Source organism: Serinus canaria, chromosome 1A (genome assembly GCF_022539315.1).
Source record: "Serinus canaria isolate serCan28SL12 chromosome 1A, serCan2020, whole genome shotgun sequence".
Lineage (NCBI taxonomy): Eukaryota > Metazoa > Chordata > Aves > Passeriformes > Fringillidae > Serinus > Serinus canaria.
The window spans coordinates 12,489,524-12,515,510 of NC_066314.1; the positions used below are offsets into that span (position 1 = coordinate 12,489,524).

At 40.7% G+C, this 25,987-nt stretch overlaps 1 protein-coding gene across 1 annotated transcript in view; it reads right to left on the reverse strand.

Annotated features, from left to right (window-relative positions):
* Positions 1-25,987, reverse strand: part of RELN (reelin) — a 280,730-nt gene that overhangs the window by 234,870 nt on the left and 19,873 nt on the right. The window lies entirely within an intron of this gene.

The window sequence follows — 25,987 nt, forward strand, 5'->3', positions numbered from 1 at the left end:
TCCTATACAGTTTCTGTGAGCAGGCTCTTGCTCTTGAATGAGATCCCACCATGTAGTCCAGTGAATCCATCTGAATTTTCCCAGTATTTATGCTACTTTTACTTTCAGTTGGTGCTTGAGAAAGAAGTTGCCTTTTCCAGGAGCATAAACTATGGTATTCATGAAATGCACATTGAGTTAGAAAATAACACACAGGAATATAATGGCTTGTAAGCAATGGTCCGGACACTAAATTATGGTAAAAACAATGAAATAACCGGGAATATGGTACTATTCTTTCTGGATCTAAATAGAGTGCCAAGTTACAGTTATCATGCTTATTGTAGTAGTAGACATTTAAGGTATATGGGCATCTGAGACATTACAGATTGTGTGCATTTAAATAGCTCAGGAATGCATTTTTAAGAGATTCCTAATAGCAGAAAACATCCAAATAGAAACTACAAGTAACATTGGAATCTACACATTCTTTATTAGAACTGAATTATTGCAATATTTATTCCATTCTTGTACACACTAATTTTCATACTTTTACTTTGGTGTGTTTGACAAGGGAAGCACACAAGGGAAGCCAGTTGATGTACCCTTTTTGGATTTCAGCAAAGCTTTTGATACTATCTCTCACAGGATCCTTCTGCACAGAATGTCCAGCACACAGATAGATAAACACATCAGTGGCTCACAGGTTGGGCACAATGGGTTACAGTGACTGGGGTGACATCAAACTGGGGACCTGTCACTGGTGGGGTTCCACAGGGTTCCATCCTGTGATTTCCAGGCCCTGTGCCTTTCCCATCTTCATAAATGATTTGGGCACAGGACTGAAGGCTGAGCCAGTCCAGAGTCAATACAAATCCAGGAGAAGCTGCTGACTCCTTCAAAGGCAGAGAGGCCCTGCAGAGGGACCTCGACAAACAGAGGGCTGGCCAGTCACTAACTGCAATATTCCGTGGTTTTCCTGGGCTTAGATGAGTCCAAATCCGGCTAGCTCAGACTCTAGCCCACACGAGCTTGCATGGACGAAAGTAAAAGATGAGAAGCGCTCTTCTCCACATGGGTACAAGTACCTTGTTTACTGGTTTGGTGGCAAGATACAATGAAAACGACAACAACCAAGAGAGAAAACAGTACCTGGAAGTCTCACACAGGAGGTTTTATACCCAAGGATGGGGGCGGGGAGAGAGGACCACGGCCAATGGGATGCCATTGGGGAGGGGCGAGGGGAGGGGCACCCATGGGACAGACCACCAGGTGTATAACAGGGGGGGTGTGAGGGGGAGACCATGTGATGGGGGAGGGAAAAAACCATCCACGTGGCCTGACATACTCAGTAAAGAATTCCCATCACCCAGTGCAAACAACAACTAAATAAACTATTTAGTGCAATACAACACCCAATCATATGAAGATCAGTAAAACAACAAAAAGCTGACTCTGCTGAAGAAGAGTATGACTTACACTTATACTTGTAGCCCCATGCACTGAAGATGCATCCAGACCTCCGTTACCACACTCATTCTGCTTCATACCTCAATCCTTTTTATTCCCTTAACTTTTTATTCCCTTAACTGCTGACAGGCACTGATCTCTCAGTGCCTGTCAGCAGTCCCTAACAGGCACTGAGAGATCAGTGCCTGTCAGGGACTGCTGATAAACTCTTATCACTCCTAAATCACTTTCTACCTCCCGGTATTTCCCTCTTTTGCTGGGGGCATCGTGAGCCAGTGGCTGGCCAGGAAACTGAAGCAAGGTACTCCAAGGTGACTGCTAGGACATTCATTGGTGATACAGATTCAACAGACAAACTGATGGGTTTCTTAAATCCTAAAAGTCAGTGTTTCCTCTGTGGTACACATTTGGCTTAATATTAGTTTTTAATATTTTAAAAAACATAAAAATATTGACAGTAGCTTTATTTACTTTGAGCAAAGGAGCAGTATTTATGATGTTTAATTTATTCTTCATCTCTTTGTATTTTTCTTCTTTTCTTTGAGTATTCAGTACTACACTGAATAAACTCTGAATCCAAGTTTTCTGCTCCCATGACTCCAAAATTTCAGTGTTTTGCAATAGACACTTCCCTGAATTCAGATGCAGGTTCAGAGCCATATGTTCATTTTTTAAGAACAGGCTACTTCTGATACATATTAAAAGAACAGCAAAGGACTATAGATTTTTTTAAAATAAAAGATGTATTAGGGAGGGTAAAATAAAATCAAACAAGCAAACAATGAATTTTTTCTGCATTTGATGATGAAGTGGTGAATAAATACACGACCTTTTCTTCCCTTTATGCCTTTAAACCAACAGAGAGGCAAAACATATGTTGAAAAGTATGCCTATGTGTTATTTTTGAAGACTTGGCAAAAGAGTCAGTGAAAAGCACTGATAGAAGGGCACTGGGCCAGTACTTTGCTGCCATTTTGTTTCCCTGTAGGGAAGCATCTTATTCTTTACTGGATAGGATATAATGCAAAAGCCTACTGTGAACAGGTGACCAGTTTCTCTGTGGGAAAGAAGTGATATTTCACAATGCCTGTATTTGACTTTGGACATATTTGTGTGATTGTCAACCCTCATTTTACATAAGCATGTAATAGGTCAATTTTTATTGTTGAAAAATTTCCAACACAGTATGGCTCCCTCATTAAGCCTCTGGGAAACTGCACAGGGCCTCTAGCACATTTTTTAAAAACAGAGCACTAGGCTGTTATTACACACGTGTCATACATTTCAGAATAATTCTATAGTTCTTCAAGAAAAAAAAATTAATCACGACATTCTCCGTGATGATTTTTTTTTCCCTACCCACTGTTGAAATACATCAAATTCCCATAAAATAAAAGAAAACACACAGTATGCCAAGTGATAATGAACAAGAACAGGAAAGCTGTGCTAATGCACAGCCCAGCAATGGGACTGTGATTTTATATAGGGGCTAGGGCTTGTTACTGTGGGGTCCTAAATTCCTCTTCCAAAAGAACAAGAAGGTTCCCTCCACCAGGCTTTGTTTGTGCCTGGACACTGGCTCAGGCCATATGTGGTTGATGTCAAATATCTGGCACTAAAGAAGCAAGGACCAATGCCATGACCCACTGGGACTTTGGAAAGCATCTGGAAGGACACAGAGCAGCCAGGGCTGGGCAGGCACGGGGGGCTCTGGCACTGCCCCGATGCTGCCCCATGGCACCCAAGGGACAGCACGGCAGCAGGTGCCATCTACAAGCCCAAGCAGGCACTGCTCCTTCTTCCACAAGACCCTTCTTTGGGAGGAGAATTTGATGAGCAAAGCAGCCAGGAGGGATGGTGGCTGGGCAGGGGTGTGCTGGACCCTGCCACCCTTCAGAGAGCAGCCCCCGTGCCAGCCCTCCTGGCTGCTGCACCAGCACAGGCAGGGAGCCCGAGTGCCCTTGTCCCACCCCTCACACCAGGGATGGCAGCACACAACCCACGGTACAGAGGAAGGTAGGAAGCCCTCAACTCCTTTGAAAGAGTCCAGCAGGAGGGACTGGGAACATCTTCCCCAAAAATGCATTTTGGAACAACATACTGATCAGACAATATACACTGCAAATTTTAGAGGCAAAGGTGGTAACTACTTTAAGAGTTGCTCAACACTTCCTTCCATTTTCAGTTCCTGAGATATTTGTTAATATTCACCCCCTTGGACTACTTGGATTGGTTTGTTTTTCATGGGGTCTCCCTCAGACTGATTTAATTATTTAAGGAAGAAGGAACTTCAGTCAAAACATTTCATTTCTGAGGTGAGATTAGAGGAGAATATGTTGCCCTGGATGAAAAATTCCACTGTCATTTGCTTTCATCAACTCTTCTGCTCTAAAGTATGAGAGTGTTTCTCCAAGTTTGGACAATTTCTATTCTATATATATATATATATATATACACATTAAAAAAAAAAAAATCAGAGTTCACATATGCTCAACAGAGACATTTTCATTTTTAGTATCTAAATATTTCTTCAAACTCTGTCCTCACTTAGTACTCTTAGAGCACTCTCTGACTAATAAAAGCTCGCTGAAAAAAGTCCCATGAAAAATATTTCAGTCCAGCTATACTGCTTTGCTGGAGCAGAAGTGCTTTGTGAAGATATGGTTTTTGATGATGTTTTGATCTGAAAAGTTTCTCACTCAGTGTTTTTAAGTAGGAAGTAATATCTGCTGGCTGGAGAGAAAGGGAAAAGAGAGGGTTCTTTATGAAAAGTCTAAGCCTTCTGTGAGAAGACTCAATTCATCAAAATCCCACTTCTCAAAATGTTGAGAAATGTTCAAAATGTCACACAGTTGCTCCAAAAGTTTGACCCATACCATCACCAATATCTTAAACTTAGGAGACAGAAAAGTAGACCTGGGGGCAGAAGTGAGCTAGGATGGAAGAGGTGGTGACTGGAACAGAACAGGGAACAGGGAAATGTTTTGAGAAAAAATGGGGAGCGGTGGGGGTGAGGGGACCACAGCTGGAGAAAGCAGCCAAGAGAAGGTGATGAAAAGCAGATCTGCACCTGCACCATGGAAATGCTAGAAAGGTTCAGTATCAGGGACTCACACAGTAACTAGGAGGAGAGACCAGGTGTAAAACCCAACAGCAAAGTGTGGGTCAGCCCTACATGCTTGTCAACAGCCAGGAAAGAAGTCCACTGTCTACTCTTAGCCCACCTCCTAAATCAAGTGAACATGATGGATAGGAAACATTCCTGTCCACAAAACACATGGATAGAAATGGATACATGTGGATTAGTGAATAACTCCAGTTTATTTTGTAAAAGCCTAGGAAATGGCTCCATGAAAAAGAAATCCTACTGGGGCTGGGAAACACCATGGAAGTATCCTCTGGTGCTGTTTTGCCCTACCTTTCTTGCTGTACAAGGACTGCAGTCACAAAATGTGTTTCTGAGAATCATGAGGCCCTCGGCTCAGTTTTCCACCAAAAATCACGGGGAGTTGCCAACTGCAGCTCCTGCACACTCAGCACATCCCTGCTGCTGTGCTTGGTTGCTAGCAAGGCTTGGCAGGCACACAGGCTGGCCTCATCCTGCAGGCCACCATCTCTGGGAAGCTTTGGTGCTCTTTCCTTGGGAAGGGAGGGGATGCAGCAGCTTTTTCTGGAGCAGCCTTTCATTTTGCATGACAAATTTCTGTGAGAGCCCTGGTGCTTCCCGTGGGACAAGGAACAGCAGAGCCTCTGGCAATGCCAGGAGCTGACATGTCTCGAGGAGGAAGCAGGTCAGGAAGGAGGAGGCTGGCAAAGATGCTGCTGAAATCATACCACAGGTGGAGGAGCAGCATAACAGGAAAGACTGAGTGGAGTTTGAACTGTAGGTATAGTCAAATATTTTTAAGAATTTAATGCTGTTCTTATAAACATAATTTTCACTGTTTTGCAGTGCTGTATGCCACACATACTGCATACTATTAGAGAAATCTATTAATCCATGTAAGTAATTGTATAACATTCTCTCAAGGGACTGATCTACTCTCCAAAAGTCTATATTTTGACTGATATTCAAAATACTCAAAATATAGCCAACGCATCTAAACTGTAAAAGCAGAAAAAGTTCCAGGTGGAGGAAGGGGATCATCTCAGACACCACTGACAGGTCTTACCTATTTTGGCTGCTCTCCAGCACCAGCTGCATGCCACTAAGAGGGCTGAAAGATACAGAAATTCCACAGAATTTGCAGCTGCTGTTGATGACAATCACGGAATATGAGAAGAAATTTATAAAGGCAAAGATCTCTGATGCCCCCCACACTCAAGTGAGTCAAGACATAGCCACAGTGTAAAACTGCACTTCTGCATACCATAGACAAAACAGAAAAGAATTCTGGTGTGGGAAATCACCACAGACAGTGGACTTCCTGAAATGGGGCTTTCTTGCATCAAAGCAATGACAGGCACTTTTTAAGGCTCTTCTCAAGGTCAAGGCCAGCTCCCTATAACACTGTAATATTGCATCATCACACACCTGAGTCATAGCTGGAAAGCATCCTCTTAGGAAATAAATTATTTATACTGAAGTAATGCTTTTGGGGGTTTTTTTGTCTTCACTCCTAAAAAAATATAACAGCCTCTGCAAGTCAGGTGTGCAATGGTGCTGTTCAGAGAGGCCTCTGTCCCCTCACTGTGCTGCAGCATCCTGCAAAGGAATGGAGACCCACATCACTTCAACAAAGACTGTCAATGCCACATTATATTCACAGAGTATGCTGAATTGAAAGGGACCCACCAGGATCATCAAAGTCCAGCTCCTGGCTCTGCACAGCACCATGCCCAAGAGTCACATCAATACCCAAGAGCATTGTCCAAACCCTTCCTGAACTCTGTCAGGCTGGTGCTGTGACCACTGCCCTGGGGAGCCTGTTCAGAGCCCAACCACCCTCTGGGTGAATAACCTTTTCCCAATGCTGAACCTAAACCTCCCTCCAGCACAACTTCAGGACACTCCCTCAGGTCCTGTCACTGGTCACCTCCTCTGTTGCCCTTCATGAGGAAATTGTAGATTGCTATGTCAGCCCTCAGTCTCCTCTACATAGGGAGAATGCTCTTTGTCCCTTCCCAAGTTTGGTCCCTTTTTCAGGCAATGGAACCTTCCTGCCACCCTCATGCAATGCCAAACACAGGTGACCCATCCAGGCATGCAGTGCTCTCAGGGCACAGACAATACCAAGTCCAAATCCTTAAAATACCAGACTGCTCCTGAAATGCCAACTACAGCTTAAATTGCTAGAAAGAAGAGAATAAACCCTGCTGCCTTATTTAAAGGCAACTGTTAAGGCACCACAGTGATTATAAATCTATAAATACTCAGGTAGAATTTTACACGTACACTTTCCAAAGAGTGTGCTGATAAATGTACTTGCAAGTGAATGGTGGAGAATACATTACTACAAGAATCCAGAAAGTGTATATATATATACTGAGTTGCACTCAGAACCTTATTACTAGAAAAGAAAATTTTAAAATACTAGTGAAATGCATGTTGACATCAAACTAATTTTTATGGCTCGCAGACATACTTCACTTTCAAAAGAAAACAAAATTGAGAAATTCATAATTATACAGCTATTTCAAATATGAGCACCAGACAGACATGCAAGAACAGTATGAATCACAGGTCTACACATCATTCAGCAACAAAAGCAGAAAGCCCACAGGATTCTTACTCATCCTTGTTTTGATCTTCCCCAAGTAGGTGGAAGAAAGCAGAAAAAAAACATTTCAGCATGGTTAAGTAAACAGACATGCAGTCTTACAACTGCAAGCATTCTCACTTATGTATTGGTTTTCTGAAGCACACAGCCAAAGCACTTAATTCACAATAAAACAGCAGTGAGCTTTTCTTGAAGTTATCATACAGGACAGCACCATCTCTAACCTGTGATGCCCTCACCAGTTATTCCAATTAGCAATTACCTTCAGATGGAGGGGAGTAAAAATGCACAAGTTTTGAACTTTGTACTAGACAGTTTAAAAATCTGATTTGGCCTTGCTTTGTGTTACAGTATAGTTTCAGTTCTTCTGCCCCATGCTCCATTAAATCTCTGTGCCTTCATAGCTTTTCAAATCCTTTCCTAAATTGGTAATGAGCTACAGAGAACTGAAAATAGATTGCAGATGTGTGGCAAGATGTCTGTAATGTGATATCCAGAGACATCATTTGTCATTGATGCAAAGAGCTACCTGTCAGTCTTGTGAAAACTATTTGCAGAAACATTACTTATATTTTTGAAAGTTCATAACAAGACAGAGACAATGACATCAGCAGCAATATATAAAGTGTTTATTCTTGTATTCCTAAACTATAAGGAATTGGTCATGTTTGTTTACATGGTCCAAGATGCTTCAGAGCTGCCATCTCACTAAAAGTGGAGTTCCATAGTTAAACCTGTGAACAGCCTTCCAGTGTGAGACCCAAGAGTCTGACTTCCTATGTATCAAAATCCCTGACTTAAATACATTTATGACCATATTCAAAGCCACCAAAAACTTGGCCACATTGAGCAGAAAGGTGCTTTATTCCAGCTGGCATCACCAAACGTGTTGGCACAGCCCAGAGACCTGACAGAGGAGAGGTAAGACTGGCTGCTGCCTTAGCTGCCTGCTTATAACCAACAGATGGGCAATTAAGGCTCTCACCTGGGAAAGAGGATTCAAATCTGAATTTCCCAACAAAATATTGGTTTAAAATATTTTAAACTCCAGTGCCTGTGTGGCCCAGCCACTGTCCCTTAGCTGCAGGCATTGCATTTTATATGGGAAAAAGAGGATATCAGCTGGCACAGGGAGAGGCACGTCCTCTCTTCCTTCTTGGAAGGAGAGGATGGAGGTTTCAGTCAGTGGCCCAGAGAATATGTGCTACTGCTATATAAATCTCCAGAGAACATCACATCTATTTATGTCACCCCATTTAGGCTGTAAATCTCACCCTAATGTTGATGTTTAAAACAGACCAGATGAATCACACTCCAGAAATGTCTGATTCTCCTCACGGACTATAAAGGGAGCCCAGACTGTAAAGCTCAGCTGTAGATGTCAACACTGGAGATGGCTAAACTGAGATTATTACCACCAAGAGCCATTCACACAGAGTAACTGAATTATCCAATTTCTATTAAAATGTCCAACTATTGCCCACATCAGAGGGAACTGAGCAGGAATTAAGCATCCCAGAACCCAGAGCTCACCCGGGGACATCAGAGACAATGACTATCTTTATATTCTTTCTTGTGTTATGCCAAACATATCACTAGTGCTTAGCAACTTAGCAAGCCCTTGTAGTACCAAAGCACTCCAAAGGGTATCAGCAAATGCCTGTTATTTCATTTGCTAATTCACAGAATAGTATTAATGGAGTTTAAGCAGCAAACACAATAACCTGCACATCAAACAAAATGTGTTTCACTAAAATTACATCAGCTATGTCTCTAAAAATTTAACCACTGAATTAAATTTTGTGCCATAGACAAAACAAGAATAATCATCAAAATACCATTTCCTGTAATGATTGGAGAGGACAGTTATTTATAGTTTTAGCATAAGAAACACAGACCCAATCATATCATTTATTGAAATGCACCTCCAGGCAACAAATACTGTAAACATGAGAGTTATCAGCATGGCATAAAAGCCAGTAAAATGTGCTTTAACAGTATTTACATGATGGTTACACTCAAATGATTGTGAAAACTACTTTCTCAGTGGTAGTATATTATCTCTCTTATCCAAAGTCCCAGGAGAAGATGGGAAGAGCTGATGATCATTCCCAGACCTCACCAGCTACATAGGGCATGAGGCAATCCTGGTTATTGGTGTATGATGGGACTGTTTTGTGTCTTTATTCAGCAATCACCATTCTCCTTTATTGAGTTTTGAAGCCAAATGCTGTCATGCTTCTAGAAAAGCATCAACATCAAATTTTTCTTAAAAACAGATTAAACGTTATTGTGATTACCTTTTTATCACTCTAAGCCTGAGAATATTGACCCCTGTTTGAAGCCTAACCTTATTTTTCATGCCTTTCAAGTTTGTGTGAGGTTGACTGTTTGATACCCATACATGAAAATTTCATATTGTTGGCTGTGCTCTCAATAAATTATTTAGAAGGTTTGAATATTTCTGCACAGTGCAGATTTTCAGAAGAGTTTGGTAAATCCTTTTATTCTGCTGTCCTCAGAAGGCAAACAACCTCTCAATACACAATTAACAATAGCATTAAAAGAGAAAATGAAGGCTGGCTTGAAAAGAGGGTAAGTTTAATTATCTACTAGGAATTCATAATAACTCAGTAATATCTAAACGTTTGCAAGATCTTTTGTCTTAATTCTAGCTAAGGAAGCACACCCTCTAAAACCAGAATCTTCAACATGTTTACCTCAGGCTAAAGTAGCACAAATCCTCTTACAGACACATGAATTATGATGAGCAAATATCATGAAATGCAGGAGTTCAAGTGATGCTGGAGAACAAGGAAGCATCTGGCTGCCCAGGGCTTGAAGAGGTGCACTGTTCACTGGGTGAAAAACTGGATGTCTGAGCCCTAAGAGTGGTGGCCAGCTGAGAGTGGTGGTCCCCAGGCCCAATATTGGGACCACTCCTTTTTAATATCCTTGCCAATGACCAGGGTAAGGGGATTGAATGAACCACAGTCAGTTTATACTTTTACAACTTCAGGAGACAAGGAGTCTACCATTTATTTATATAATGCATGAAAATTTTTTTCCTTATTTTAAAATTATCTTTTCTCTGAATTAATGAATTTTCAGTGAAGAGTTTGCTTTATCATCAGAATTCAGCATTTATGGATAACTTTCACAACTCTCAACTATCCTTTTTCCAAAATTAAGGAAACTTACTTTAGCTCCCTATTACACAGGAAGATGTTCTCTCTATCATCACCTATGTTTTTTGGAAGCAGAGCCGACCAGATGCATCCATGACACAGAAATCTGGGTATAATGTTGTAATGCACAGGCAGTGGTAAAAGTGATGCCAGTTGTTTCAGTCTTCATTCCTTCCCTCATGATTCCTAAGGTTCAATGTGGTGATTTTTTTTTTTTTACTCATGCTTAGCATCAAGATGATGTATTTTGAAATTCACTTCCAATATCCTGTTCCACATAATCTGCATTATTTTTGCCTCAGTTCCTCACCACCACCTTCATTTTTCAGTTATATACAGCATTACATTTTACTACTTTGAGCGGCATGGTATATATATATATATATATATATATATATATATATATATATATATATGTGTGTGTGTGTGTGTGTGTGTGTGTGTGTGTGTGTGTGTGTGCTGTTACCTCCCTAATAAGTTTTCATTATCATTTTGACTACTTTTAAGTTCAGGCATCAAGCCATGATAATTACACTTCTTCCTTATCAGCCACAGTCCTCCCTCCTCAGAGTGGACTCCTTGTGTGATATAACTCAAACAAAAGCTGGCATTGTCTTGCAGCTAGCTCATGAACAAGAGTGAGCAATAAAGTTTCTGACTCCATTTATCATTGATATATCTGGGCTTGTCTTCATTAAACCAGAGCTTTACAAGATTGCTTAATGGACTGCAGAAATAAGAGACCTTAAATAACCTGGTGCTTTGCAGTCTAAATATGTTGGGCAACCAACATAGCAGCTGTCCAAGGGACACACAGGTATTTTTTAATACCAGACTTGGGATTGGTCTGCCTGGGTGTGGGTACGCAGAACATCATCCTCCTCACCCAAACTGCTCCTCTCAGAGTCCTTTCTGCACAACAGATGCACCCAGCATGGTCAGCAGAGTCTGAGTTGCAGCCTGTCCAGACCCAAAGATTTTACCAAGTCAGGCTCTGGGAGGGTTGGCTGTAGACTCTCAGGAGCAAGGGGGTAAGAGTGCACAAGTGTCCTGACTGGAATGGAGAAAATAAAGAAAATTAGCGTGGAAAAGTGAAGGCTGAAATGCACTGAAAGTTGATGAGAACCATGAACAGAAGGAAGAGGCCCAAAATACATCATACTTCTTATTATGGGAATTATTATGGGAACGGACACGAGTTCAAAAATGTGATTTAATTTTGTATGTATGATTCATGCAACAAAATAATTCTGCCTAAGTACAGTCCCTCATTTAGTTGGTGCAGAATGCTATTTAAAAGAAGCTACAGAACCCCCATCTATAAACTGGAACAATACTACTAAATAGCCTAGAGATTGACATTTTAAGTTAGAGAATGGATCAAATGAGGATTTATATGGAAAAAAATATCAAATTGAGTAAATGTATGGGTTTATATTAAATATAAAGTAGTATTTGTACTGGCAGCTCATGGCTTGGACAGGAGCATTCTTGCTGGGTTCAGAACTGGCTGGATGGCCAGGCTCAGAGGGGGGTGGTGAATGGTGCTGCATCCAGCTGGTGTCCTGTCACCAGTGGTGTCCCTCAGGGCTCTGTGCTGGGACTAGTTTTGTTCAATATTTTTATTGATGACATGGATGAGGATATGGAGTCTTCCAGTAGTAAATTTGCAGATGACACTAAGCTGGGATCATGTGTCCATTGGTTGGAAGGTAGGAGGGCTCTGCAGACAGACCTGGAATGGTTGGATGGATGGGCTGAGTCTAACAGGATGAAGTTTAAAAAGTCCAAATGCCAAGTGCTGCATTTTGGCCACAATAACCCCTGCAGCATTTTTGGCTGGGGATGGTATGGCTGGACAGTGCCCAGGCAGAAAGGGACCTGGGGGTGCTGGTTGACAGCCAGCTGAGCATGGGCCAGCAGTGTGCCTTGGTGGCCAAGAAGGCCAAGGGCATCCTGGCCTGTATCAGGAACAGTGTGGCCAGCAGGAGCAGGGAGGTCACCCTTCCCCTGTACCTGACACTGGTGAGGTCACACCCTGAGTGCTGTGTCCAGCTCTGGGCCCTCGGTTTGGGAAGGAAGTTGAGACATTTGAACCCATCCAGAGGAGGCAATGAGGCTGGAAAGGGGCTGGGAACACAAACCCTATGAGGAATGACTGAGGGAGCTGGGGGTGTTCAGCCTGGAGAAAAGGAGAAAGAGGTGATGTTATCACAGTCTACACTTCCTGAAAGGTGGCTGTAGTCAGGTGGGGTTGGTCTCTTCAAGCAGCAACTGACAGAACTAGAGGACACAGTCTTAAACTGCATCAGGGGAAATATAGGCTGGATTTAGGAAAAAGTTTTTCACTGAAAGAGTCAGAGTTCTGGAATGGTCTGTCCAGGGAGGTGGTGCAGTCAGCATCCCTGGATACACTTAAAAAAAGACTGGATGTGGCACTCAGTGCCATGGTTTAGTGTTGGGGCATAGGTTGGACTTGATGATCTTAAAGGTCTCTTCCAACCTAGTGATTCTGTGATACTGAATTCTGGCATATGAATGGCTGGGCTGTAACAAATGTTAATGCAATCCTTTGACCATACAATGTATATTAATATTGCAAGTTCGAATCCATAAAAAATACTGGTTTCTAAAGGTTCAAATCAGAACAACATGGAAAAGAACCTGAAAAAAAAAGAAAAACATTCACTAGTCCTCTGACACATAAACACTGAATAAAAATTGAGTCGAATGAAAATGATGTGCTTAAGAAATAAAATTCCTAAAGTAAGATCAATATTAAAACTCAGTGGCATCTGTTTGTCTCATCTTTATGGTTATGTGGCTAAATGGGTCAGAGGCAGAGATGGGGACAGTCAGACAATACATATGCTTATTCCTTACGGTGTCATTCTTCACAGTGTGGTTTGTAAAGCATGAGCATCCCAAGGGACTGGAACTACCTCAGGAAGGGGATGGCTCCAGGTACATCACTTTAGCAAGAGCTATTGGTTCTTTGTGTTAGGTTTGTTATAATGGTCAACTACTGAACAAGAAAGAGAGGGCTGGAACACCAGCACAGTGGCAAGTTGTGATTATGAAATATTTGACTGGACTCTGGGGGAGAATCCTCAAAGTGGATTTTTCTCTCTATTTTGCTTGGGCTAAGGGCTGGATCTGAAGATAAATCCAGGTTTCTTCTAGACTCCTGTTTCTGGACAGGTAACACATACTTTAATACCTCTAGATGTTTTCAAAAAAAGTCTGAGTCCAAAATTCTGATTAGGCAACCAGCCAAACAATGCACACACAAAAACATACAACTGCAGCACAGTGACTTGAATTGAACTTGTCATTATCGGTTAGTTGCTTGTTAAATACTTTATAAATGCAGCAAATTCCCAATTGATCATTTTCTCTTCTTAAAAAATAAATAAATAAACAAAGGGGAGCAGCATGGTTCTTGTCCCTGGTGTGCCCAACTATCCCAGATAACACCAGTACAAATTCCCCTAGCAAATAAGGGATTTTTAACAAATCACTTCATGTCCTCTTTCCATACTGAAATTCCTTCTGCTCTGCACATCCCAGTGAAAGCTATAAGTATTCACAGCCATGTCCCTGCTATGACTCATATCTTGTTAGAACAAAAAGAGGCACTTGGCTCTCTGGAAAATAAATCCCACAGCCGCCTGCCTTGGACTGCTGCAAGCCTACAGCTCCCTGGCTTGTGCACTGTTGTGTCACAGAGGTCGTCATGTCCCACAGGAGACAATTACTAAGAAGTACCTCCAGAATAGGTGAGGTTCTGCATATTATTATAGGAGGGGGAAAGGGCTAAAATGGTAAATATATTTATAAAGGCTCAAAAAGCACAGTTACTCTGTGGGAAAGTCAGTCCCCTGACAAGCTAAGCTCTGCAAAGAGCACAGCCACTCTCCCAGACAAGAGATATTAGCAATAGGAAGAACTAAACTAATTGCCAGGATAACTTGTATTGGTATCCTCAGCAAGAAGCCAAACTAGCCAAGAAGCATGATAGCTAGCAGATCTCTGTCAGAAAAAAAAAACAATGAAGAGGATTTTTATCTTCCTAGCATTTCTTCATCAGTTTGTCAATGAAAATTTTAAGAGTGAAACAAAGAAACCAAACAGCCCCCCTGGAAAAACCCCCGACAAAACAAATTAGGCAAACAAGTGGCAAAGTTAACCAAATCTGTTTGATCCAAACACCACTGACTAGACAAGGCAAAATATACCACTGGGAGCACAGTTAAATCCATAGAGCTCTATTGGCCATTCTGTCTCCTGTTCTGTGGCATGTCTGTACATCACTGAATGGGCACTGCCACCAAATAAACCCCCAGGAACAGCAGACACCTACAATAACATAGGCCATTAATGCAAAGGTACCACCTGGTCAAGATCTTACCTAAATGGTGAAGTTCTTCTTTCAGCCCCCTGCTCCAGTGCCAAATTGGACAGACACTTCCATCAGATTCCTCTCAGGAAGGAAGGTCAAGGCAGAAGTGACACCAGTATGTTGTGATGGGTATAAACCTCAACATCCTTTCCCACAGAGTAACGAGGAGGAGAAAATACTCCAGGTTTTTGCACCAGCAGATATCTACACTTGCAAAAAAAATTCTGAGCAACCAGTGAAAAAAAACATGTGCCTAAATATGGAAGAGGAACATTTAACATTCTGTTCCAGCTCCTGGCTCAACAAGTAACATCACTGTCAATCTGTAATGCCTTGAATAAGAGAAAATAAGATAAACTTTCTGCATAGGAAAAGACTCTACATTGCTTTTACTGCAGCTGCTTGAAGTTGGACTCTCTGAGGAGTCAAACTTTCTGAGAAAAAATGCACAAGTCTCTGGTTCACCCTCAATGTCTCCCTCTAATTCAGTAATTACAGCACAGAAGAATGGCCAGACATTATTAAAAGCAGTCATGCCACTTCATACAGATCTAGCTATGAAGAAATTAGGCATAAATAAACATAAGTAGCGTGCTTCTGGCGAACCATATATTCATAAATATATTCAATATTGTCTTTTGAACCATATATTCAATATTGTCTTCCACTTCTGTCTTTTAAATCCCACAGTTGATTCAAAGAATGACTCTGACATCTGTCTAACCCCCTCAGTGCTGCACACTGAGAATGAGCAGGAAGAATCAGATAAGCAGAGTACAGAAAGATGGGTCTGGATACGAGCTGGGATGCACTGCACACTAAACTTTCAAAATACAGAATAGGCAGGAGTCAGCAAGCATGAAGTGAAGTACATTCAAAAATCCACAACAAAGAGTGTTTTAGAAATCCACCTCTGTACACTTCTCACCACATTAGTTCAGAGGCAAATGAATTCTCCCACCTAAAATCTTAAGAAACTTTGAATTTGCAATTTTGCTAAATAAGCCTCCTCAATAAGCAGTAGAAAGAGTGCAGTGCCAATAGTATTTGAACATTTATTGTTACCTTGAATATGAAGAGAGGGAATAATGATCAGCTTTTAGGAGGCTGAAATGCTTACAAATTCATAAATGATACAGTATTTTTATTATGCTATTTTCAATGAAAATCAAATACTTTGATCTTCTCCAGTATCATTTCAGTTTGAAATTGAATATTTCAGTTCATTTTGTTAAGCTGAAATTTAAAAAAAAAAAAAACCCATTTTAATCTAAATCAAGATTTTAATGTCCTTTCCAAACACTTTGTTCCAGGTGGTCCCTCCACCTCAGGGAGGCATTTCACTATGCTCCAACTTTTACAGTCTAGTTAATACATCCAACCTTCCAATAGAGTAAAGGCAGCAAGGTCCTAATCACAGACTTTGTGATACTACATACCAAAAAAAAATACAATTTAATCTTGAGGTGACAAAGAAAAATGTGAATTTCATATTCAATTCAATGAACATGAAAGCAAAAGTACAAAAAAAAACCCCATTTAATTTGAGTCAAACTCCCCTTTTCCAGTTTTTTTTCCCCAAATTTAAAAAAGTCAAGAAAAATGATAGTCTTTTTCCAAGTAAGGTTTTCATTCTGCAAAAGCTGTATTTTCTATTATAAATAATTCCTGCTTGAACTGGTTTTATTCCATTTCCTAGAGAGCAAAGGGGCACTTTGCCTCTACTTGAATGTATTGTAATGCCTTCTTATAACTTTTTTTTCCCTCTTTCACATCTGACATATTTTTCCTTATTGCTAACCCTGAAATAAACATGACTAAACACAGTTTTCCTGTGAGCTCACATACAGAAGTAGTTTGGGCAATGTATTCATTTTTCTGTTTATATTATCGTGTCAAAACCAGGGAGAACTTGGCAGTTCCTCAAGTCTTGAAGAACAAAGTCAAAAAGAAACCAAGTTATCCTTAGGCAGCCTCTCTGAGCACACTAGTGTAGAGCTGCAGGACTTGTCTCTGAGTTCAAAATGAGATCTACCTTGAAAATCCCTGGGAAAAAAGGTCATATTGTAGATATTATATCATTTATGATGGTTTTAGACTTCCACTTTCTCACTCAAGGACAACTTCCATGTCCCACATCTTTGTAATGAGACAGAGTGTGCTACCTCCTCTCCTTTGCATTCCCACAGGTCTCCAAGGACAAGGAGAAATACGTGCTGCAGAGATATATTACATCCAACTACCTCAGAAAGTCAGGCAGCAAAAAATCCAAGCCATTTAAGTCAAGAAAACACTCTTGGAATAGATATTTTTGGATGCACAACAGGGTATTAACCTGTACCATTGTTGAGCTCATCCTCTTCTCTGTTAAACTTCAAGTTTGCTTTTTGCAGGAACCAGAATTCTGCCTCATAGTGCAGAGAAGCACTTTTCAAAAGGGACAAGCACTGCATCAAAGCAAGATTTCTACCTTGGACAACAGCAAATTGCTTGGCTGTCCTTTTATTGTATTCAAGGCATTCTCAGGCAGCTGGGCCTCATTACAAGCAATGGTGCTCCAGCCATTAACTTCAGAGAGATGAGGATAAAGCACTAAATGCAATGGAGATAATTTAAAGCATGTTAAGCAAGGAAATGAACTAGTATGGAGCTCTGCTCATGCTGTATGCCAAGCATGCTTCCTGGGGACTGCTGCAAAACCATCTACACTTTGGGATAGGAGCTCCTGCAGGGGTTTTGTTTTCCTTCCAGCCTGGTGGGGCACTGCCCTGGTGGGGGCCTTGCAGAGCCACAGCAGCTAAAAGATGAGGTCCATCCCTTCCTCCTCATTGTACCAGCTCTAGGGCAGGAAACACTCCCAGGCAGAGTGCTGCTGCAGGAATTAGCTTTTGGGGAACACAAAGTATTTGTCTGTATAGGATTTGCTGATTTCTTTCTTGAGAGTTTTAATAGCACTAGTGTTGTAAATCAGTGAAGATAAATGACACTGGTATTTGGGCATAAGACCAGACTTGGAGCTAGGTCTCAGATAGATCTGTAGGCTTCCATATAGACCTTTATGTTTCATACAGCACCAGCAAACACATGAGGCTGTCCCACCACTGCAGTTGGGTGTTTTGATTGATGTTCAGCAGCCACATGCCAACATGCCAGTCAGGACCTGTCCTTCTCCCCAGAGATACTGACACTCATTCTGCAGCTTTTTTGTGTAATTTGTTCATTGTGAACCAATACAGCTACAACCTGGTCCAAGTCTAACCTCAGACTAGATCCAGCACTTGCAAAGTCTCAATTCTCCCCCCAGATATTTCTGCTTTTCTAAGGAAATGCATAAATATTACAGACAAAATTTCAGCTTTCATCCTACAGAGGCTGTACAAATTTTAACTGAACCATATTTTTTTTGAAAGGTACACTTAAAAAGAACTTTAACAGCTGGTCTCAGACTTTAGGTGATTAATTTTGAAGTAGGTTCTATAAAAGAATGAACAATAACAGCCAAAGGTTGAGGCATTAATATTAACCTGTAATAAAAGGAATGATGTTTAAACCATTCCTAGAAATAAAAAATGAGTACCTGGTCCTAGAGTGCTGGAAGAAGCACATAGCTTAAATTATATCCAATCAGGCAAAATACAGATATTAAACATTTATGAGCAGCTCTGATATATTCTGAATTAATCAGTTCTGCACATTTAAATGTTTTAATATTTAATGCTGCTACCTCAACAGTCCTGAAGAAATATTAAACTTTTGTATAGTCCTTTGTAAGGGATAGTAAGAGATTTTACTACACATAAAATCTGAATTGTGGCTGTAGGTTTTGCACTGGGCTGTGTTTTGTGGAGAACCATGATTATAATGTATTGAACTACAACTGAAATTCTGAACATTTTTACCACAGATGAAACAGAAATAAGGGCAGTAATAACACAAGTAACAATTATTAAGCCAGGGGTAAGCACATGTCCAATCTGATTAAGTCTCCTAGGCATGATGGATTACTCATGAAGGCTTACTAATATCATGCTCCCATGAAATCTCTCAGATGGGTGTAAATGGCATGCTAAAGGCATTTTAGACTTTGCAGAATATTAATGTTAGTGTGTTAGTAAAGTAAATCTACAAAACACCAGCTGTGGTAAGCAGAAAATATATACAGATAGAGATATTTAGCTGCCCACAAATTCCCTCACTCTAAAAAGCAAGAGCACTCAGAAATGTTTTTTTTTTGGTGCTGCCAATAATGGTAAATATAAATACAAGAACTGTATACTAATTTATGAATAGTTTTAAAAGCATATGAAAGCTGAGAATGAGAACATGAAGAGCTTCTTTGGAAGAGAGTGAGTCACATATGATGCTGATTCCACTATTAAAAATCTTGCTTTGTTTGTAAACATATTTCAGAGATTCTGTGCTTTATCACCTCTAAATAAAGTAAAAAATACTTTGAAAATTCCTGGATAAAACACTACAACAACAAACTACAAAACTGCTGATGTTTGATGGGAATTGTAAAAGGACAACAAATGGCACAAAGCCTCTGTTATGAACACGTGCTCATTTCCACATCACTTTGACAGTTTGGAGTTCAGACTCTGCAGCACCTGAACTCCTGCCCATCTCTTTGCCCTTGTCATCCAGTGTAAATTCAATAAATTGCTCTCATTCTGAATGGTTTTGCCCGAATTTTCATTGCAGACCACAAAACTGAATTTACCAGTGGTATTAAGTTTATAGCAGGGCAATTCCAAAGAGAACCATAGCAATTATAATTGAAGAGATAGCACATAAAAATCAGTATATGTGGATTGGTAGCCAATACACTAAGCCAATGCACTACCAAGCCTGGCTCCCATGTGAGTTATTTTTAAAAACAACAAATTCAACAAAACCTCCCTATCACTGAAGAGGTATCAGGGACAGACAAAGGTGATGCAGAGACTCTATCATCAGAAGGCACAAAAAAGCATTTTATTATTAGAAATTCGCAGTTCTTATAGAAACAATGGTGGACCTAAGACTTGATTGGCATTTTCTTTTCTCACCTATTGGTCAAGAAGGGACAACTCCTCCTTGTAAACATCTTTGACAAACAGAGACTGTCTGCCAGGTGCAGAGATTGAGGCAATAATTGTTTTAGTTCTCTCTCTGAGCTTTCTCACAGCTTCCCAGGAAAACCCCGGGAGAACTATGTCTCTCTCTGTTCAGAAGATATGTGATTGCCACACCTCCCCCCAAACAACAACAAAAGAAAATCAGGACAAGATCTCAAATCTTTATTCTCCATTTATTTTTGAGGAAACATAAGCCTCATCCTTTACCACCATTACCTTTCTAGTAACCAAATCTGCCACAAATGCTCACACATAGCAAAAGGACAGAGATGCCCCAGATCAGTCCTTGCACCACTCTGTGGTCCTGCTAACCCACACTCATTCCCAGAGACCTCAAATGACCAAAACTTCCACAGGCACAAAGCCCCAGAGATTATCCTTGGCTGACTTCACAATATTGCTGTAAGTGACCTCCAAAACTGGCAGCAATTCTGTCCTCTGGTGAGATGCTTGTAAGCAGCAGCCAGGGTCCTTTACATAACCTGCTAAACCAAAAGTGGGCCCTGTGCTGAACATCATTGTCCCAGAGCAAACACAGACACCTGAAACTATTGCAGGTAATTTCTTTGTGAACTGTTGTGTTTGTATGAAAAACAGAGAGGAAGACAAGGGGAAGTTAAGAGAAAAGGCATGAAAGGAACTGTAAGGACACAATGTCACAGCTGTGAGACCAAACCCTCACTCAGCTGATCTGAAGGACCTGTGATGGACAAAAAGACTCTCTCATGTTGCTCAAGGAAACCACTCAGAGATCATCTCATGTCCCAGTACATTAAAGGAAACAAGACTTCTTTAGAATAAGGAGGAGATAGTCAAAGAAAAAAATGGGAGTTACCAATTTCTTTTCTTACTGCAAGTGATTCATATGATCCTGAGAAATCTCAGTAGCATCTACTACCAATGGAGAGGCTTTACAACCATTGAACCAAAAAGGTGCAAGTAATAGACAAGTCACAAGACATGCAAGTGACCCTCGACCAAGAGTTCAGAAAGAGTTTAAAACCAAACCAAAATGATGAACAAAAGCTGGCATAATAGAATTTCTAGAAACTTTTGAATTTTCAAAAAAAAGTCAGTCCCTTGCAGATAGATGGGGTTCTTACTGAGACAGCCATGGCAGACTTGGAGAAATTTCAGGTCAGAATTAATTCATCAGCCTGACCTGACTGCACAGACTAAGTTTCTCCCAAAAACAGGATAGGGGAAAATTTGGACTGATTTGAAATATCTAAGAAAGAGAAACTCTAACACAGGCCTGAACAAATGAGGAATCACTTTGGGAAAGAGATTAAAGAATTACAGAAAAAAGCCTAAATTACTATGGAACAACACAAGTGAACTTGGACTTACAGAACAATATCAGAGAAAGGAAGTTTTCCAGTGTGGAACATGGACTACAAATGGAAGGATAATGGGTACTGGTTTGGACATCACTATTTTTTCAGCAGATGTAGGAAAAAAGCTAAGAGGTGAACCTGTAATTGGCTGTGTATGCTGCTGACAAGGCTGGGGAGATAACTTGTCCCCTTGAAATGTAAGAAAACAGGTTTTAATGGAAAGTGATGGAAATTTGAGCAAGCTATTCAGACAATTATGGAATTACACAATCTGCCTCTTCTTCAGATCTAAGAATGGCAAAACCCCCACCAAACCCTTAGAAGATAACAACATTGTAATATATTAAAAATCAGGTGCATTGAGATGTAGCTTTGCAAGATCCTGGCCATTGCCAGTGGTGCTCTCATGCCCCCCTGTGCAGAAACACAAAGGCAGCAAGAAAGGACAAAGAGTCACTCACACCCCTCCAGAGGCCCCAGATCTCAGGGGAATCTTAGCTGCTAAAATTTCAGTGCATTTGAGACAGCAGTCCATCCATTTGCAAACTGTTTCTAAAAAGCTGCAGATGATAAAGATAATAATGAAAATAAAGATGGGAACTGTGGTTGTAAAGGTCAAATGTGAGATGTATGTAATGTCAGTGTGGAAAAGCTGAAAGGACAAAGGAGAGTCTCTACTCAGTGATTTTACATTTTAGCAGGGAGCAGCAAATTCTTCTTTGCAAGCATTAGGATTCCCTCTCCAAACCAACAATTATAAATAAGAAATTACACTGCAATGGATCACACCACATGGATAAGTTGTAGAGAAGCAGTTTGGAGAATCTGCTTTCTCCAAGGTGCAAAGAGCTAAGTGGAGATATTTTAAAGATGTATTACCTTTTATCGTGGGTGAGCACTCTAGATGCTACAGCAGGTTCTTTGTGCTCTTCCCACACTGACCTGAAGAGTGGTAAGCAGCCAGCAGAAGCAGATCCAGTGGCAGTGAAAGCACAGCTTTATCAAATACACTAATCCTCACCAATTTACACTGGTGGATGTTGCTTTTTGTGTGAGGGGTGAAATGAGCAGTCTTGCCTGGCCAGATTGCTGTGTCTAGGGGATATCTTAAGGCAGGGATTGGCAGAAATTAAATGAGAATGGAAAGTGACTAATTTGGTGCTTATATATATATATATGTATATATATAAAAGACAAATATTGAAATTAATACCAAATACATAGCACAGCAAAGACAGACCTAAGCTATTCCAGTGATTTATGCATAACTAAGTCTCTTGCTTGCAAAACAAATTCCTTCAAACTTGCCACAGATCTCATCATAAAGGGGAGGCAAGCTGTAGGTCCCAGGCAGTCTCTGAGTTACACACATGCAGAGCCACACAAGTTCAAGCTGCTGTTCTGAAACCTGATTTTCTTTCTTTTTTTTTTTTTTAATGAAAAAAAGCAAAAATCTTTTTCAAATTGGCCAGTAATTAGAAATAGCAATACATAAATCTGCCAAATATCTGTGCAGCATTTTAATAAAAGCAAACCTTTAATAAACATTGATCTAAAAGGTAAGGTTGTTGGAAAGTTATAAGCAAATGTAACAACACATTTGAAATGAAAATGTCTTCAAATTACCACTAGAGCACCATGTAGATCCTTCTGTGCTATGGTGGGTCTAGGAAATAATCCCAGTAGCAAAATTGTAAAATATATTGGGATGGCAGGTGCTGCAGCTCATTGTTATGGTAAAACAGTCCTAACAATCATCTACAGCAATTGCAGCTGTCTTTCTTTTACCAATGTATAATAATTATCCATCTATTAGCAAATGTAACCACCTGCAGTTAACTGGTTTACTGGTATAGCTACTTTCAAGGATGAAATGCCTTTCAAAATCAGGCAAGTTAGTGCTAAAGCTAAACTGCCCTGTCAAAGTTTCATACTGAAAGAGTATTTCAAGTGGTGTGGAATTATCTGCACTTTGGCAGAAGTGCTTAGAAAATGGTTTTTATAAGATGTGAAAAAGTGCCCTAAAACCAGATTTTAAAACACCAGGTAGCTCAGACACTATTCTATGAAGAAAAACTATTACAACCACATTTTTATTACTATAAATATCCATGCCACTACAGGCACCCAGGAACCTCAGTGAACACATTTAAATATATACAGCCATTATATGTGGTCAAGTTCTCATCCTCTCTCTCCTCTTGCCTCAATGGTTGTAATCCTGCTTCTTATATGAAAAATAAATACTCCTCCTCAGTACTCTTCACCTGGGCCTGTAAAACTCTACTCAGCCACTTGCCCAGGCCCATTTGACAGCTGAGTAAAATATTATCATTTCTTTTTATTAATCATCATGGTAAAGGATGAGGAGGGTAGATTTTCTATCTGCACCCTCAAATTTTCATGGCAATTTGATTGGGGTGACCTTGCTGTACCATTTAATCTCACCAGGCAACAAAATATTTTAAAATATACACAAATTATGTCAGTGTCCTCCTATGAGATACACAAGTAAAAGTGTCACACTTTTGGACACAAATTTTCATTTATGTCTTTAATATCTCTTTTTCTGTATTATTGGCTTCAAGGTAATTTGTAGATAACATGAATCTTCCTTTTTCATCGTCACACCTTTGCTTTCTGTGCGCTCCATCAGAACAGACTCACTTTGAAACCTGCAATTCTATTTACCTGCCTCTGCAGCTTCCTTTTAAATGTTCAGATGTGTTTTTTTCAGTCATTTTCTGCTTCCTCTCATTTAAGAAAGAGCAGTCCAGCAAGGAACATTTGGGTAAGCCTCATTTCCATATGGAAAACAGCATGACAGAATCCCAAATGTGTTTCCCCAACATGTCTCTCACTAACTGTTGATCTCACCAGTTGATTTCAGCTAAACACAACCAAAAGGTAAACATCTGGAAACTACTGCTTCTCTAAATCCTCTGAAAAATCCTGAGAAAGGTGCCTCTTCGTTGCCCCTCCTGTTTGTTCACTCCAGGGCTCTAAGTCCTTGAGCATTCATATAGAAATATCTAAAATCTGAATTTTGCAAAGTTTTGTGCACCAGGATTCCCATTAAATTCATCTGCATTCCCACGTGCTGGAAACCCTTGAATAGCTCATCAGCACATGCTGTAGGTATTTAGAATCTGAGGCACTCCACATCAAGCCTGACATCTTGGGAACTGAGAGCAGTCCCTGTAGGAGCAGAGAAGGAAGCTGAACCACAGCTTGGAGCAAGGTTAAAGCAAAAAAGGACAACTAAAGGCAGTAGTGCTCAGCACTATGCAAGCACTGAGCTAAAGAGATTTCTGTCCCCAACCAATCACTTCCATGGCTGGGCTGGTCTCTTTGTCACCTTTGCCATTTTATGTGCTTTTTCTACCTCATTTTTTCTCAACAATTGGAAAATACCTTTTGAAATTTAATGTGGAATAAATATAATAATGTGTAAGTTTGTTTAAAGAATTTGGGATACATTTAAAGTAAGATTTTATCAATGCAAATTTGCAATTCAGAACATAAACATAAAAGAAAAAAATATGCCTTAAACACTAGATTGCCCACAGACCATGGGCAAATATACATGTAATCATCCAACAATGATTCATAGGGAAATACTGTTAAAAAAAAAAACACCTGTCGTTTTTATGGTTCACATTCTCTGGATTTCTGTTCTGTGTAAACCTTACTGCTCCCATCAAATCTGCAGGCTTACTTGTGTAAATCATTGTTGTCAAGCCAGGTTGCAGATTTGATAAGAAACTGAAGTTTTGCAAAGAGGGGATTTGAAAATTTCTACCTAGGGATTTTTGGGGGTTCTTTAAAGGAGAACAAGGAGTTGATACTTTAAGCATCTGATCTCCTCAGCACCTTTTCCAACTTGTCCTCTCACTGAACCAACACAGTTCCCTTTTCCTGTTTTCTCTTCCTGAGCAAACACCTTTCCTGCCTTCTAAGAAGAGGCAGCCTTGGGGAGCCCTGTGCCCATGGAGCCCAGCTGGGATGCCAGGATGGAGCTTTGGGGAGCCCTGTGCCCATGGAGCCCAGCTGGGATGCCAGGATGGAGCTTTGGGGAACCCTGTGCCCATGGAGCCCAGCTGGGATGCCAGGATGGAGCTTTGGGGAGCCCTGTGCCCATGGAGCCCAGCTGGGATGCCAGGATGGAGCCTTGAGAAGCTGGTGCAGCACACGGGCACCACTTGGCATCACACAAACCTGCAGTGCCAACCAGAACAGACACAAAGGAAAGCTAAAAAACCACTTGCTGCCTGCTCTCCCTGCTCATTACAACACCCTTCTGAAGGTGTTTGAAACCCTTCTACAAAATCATAATTTGAAATGTGTCTCATCTCTGCCCTCGCTGAGAGTAAGTTGATGTGCCAGTTGGAGGCTGGCATCAACCATTTTTGGATGATTGGTTTCAAATCCTCTAATCAGCTTACCATCCAAATAATTGAGCTGTGTGGTGGGGAGGCCCTTTGAGGCTTGAGGGAAGACATTCTCCCTCAAGCCCAGAGCAAAATTAGAGCTGTCATTTCCAGCCCCCCACGTTGCCTTCACCTTCCTCCACCAGGCAGCCAGAAGTTCTTCATGTGCCCAAAAGTGTCCTGACTCCCAGCTCCCCACTACATGTGTAGCTCACAGAAATGCAGGGCAGCACCTCTGTTTTCCTATGAAATACTCAAAAATTACTATATACATGGAGATTCAAAGCTAGGCTTCAGACACATGTTTTCCTTCTGTTTTATCAAAATTTATAACCCTCACT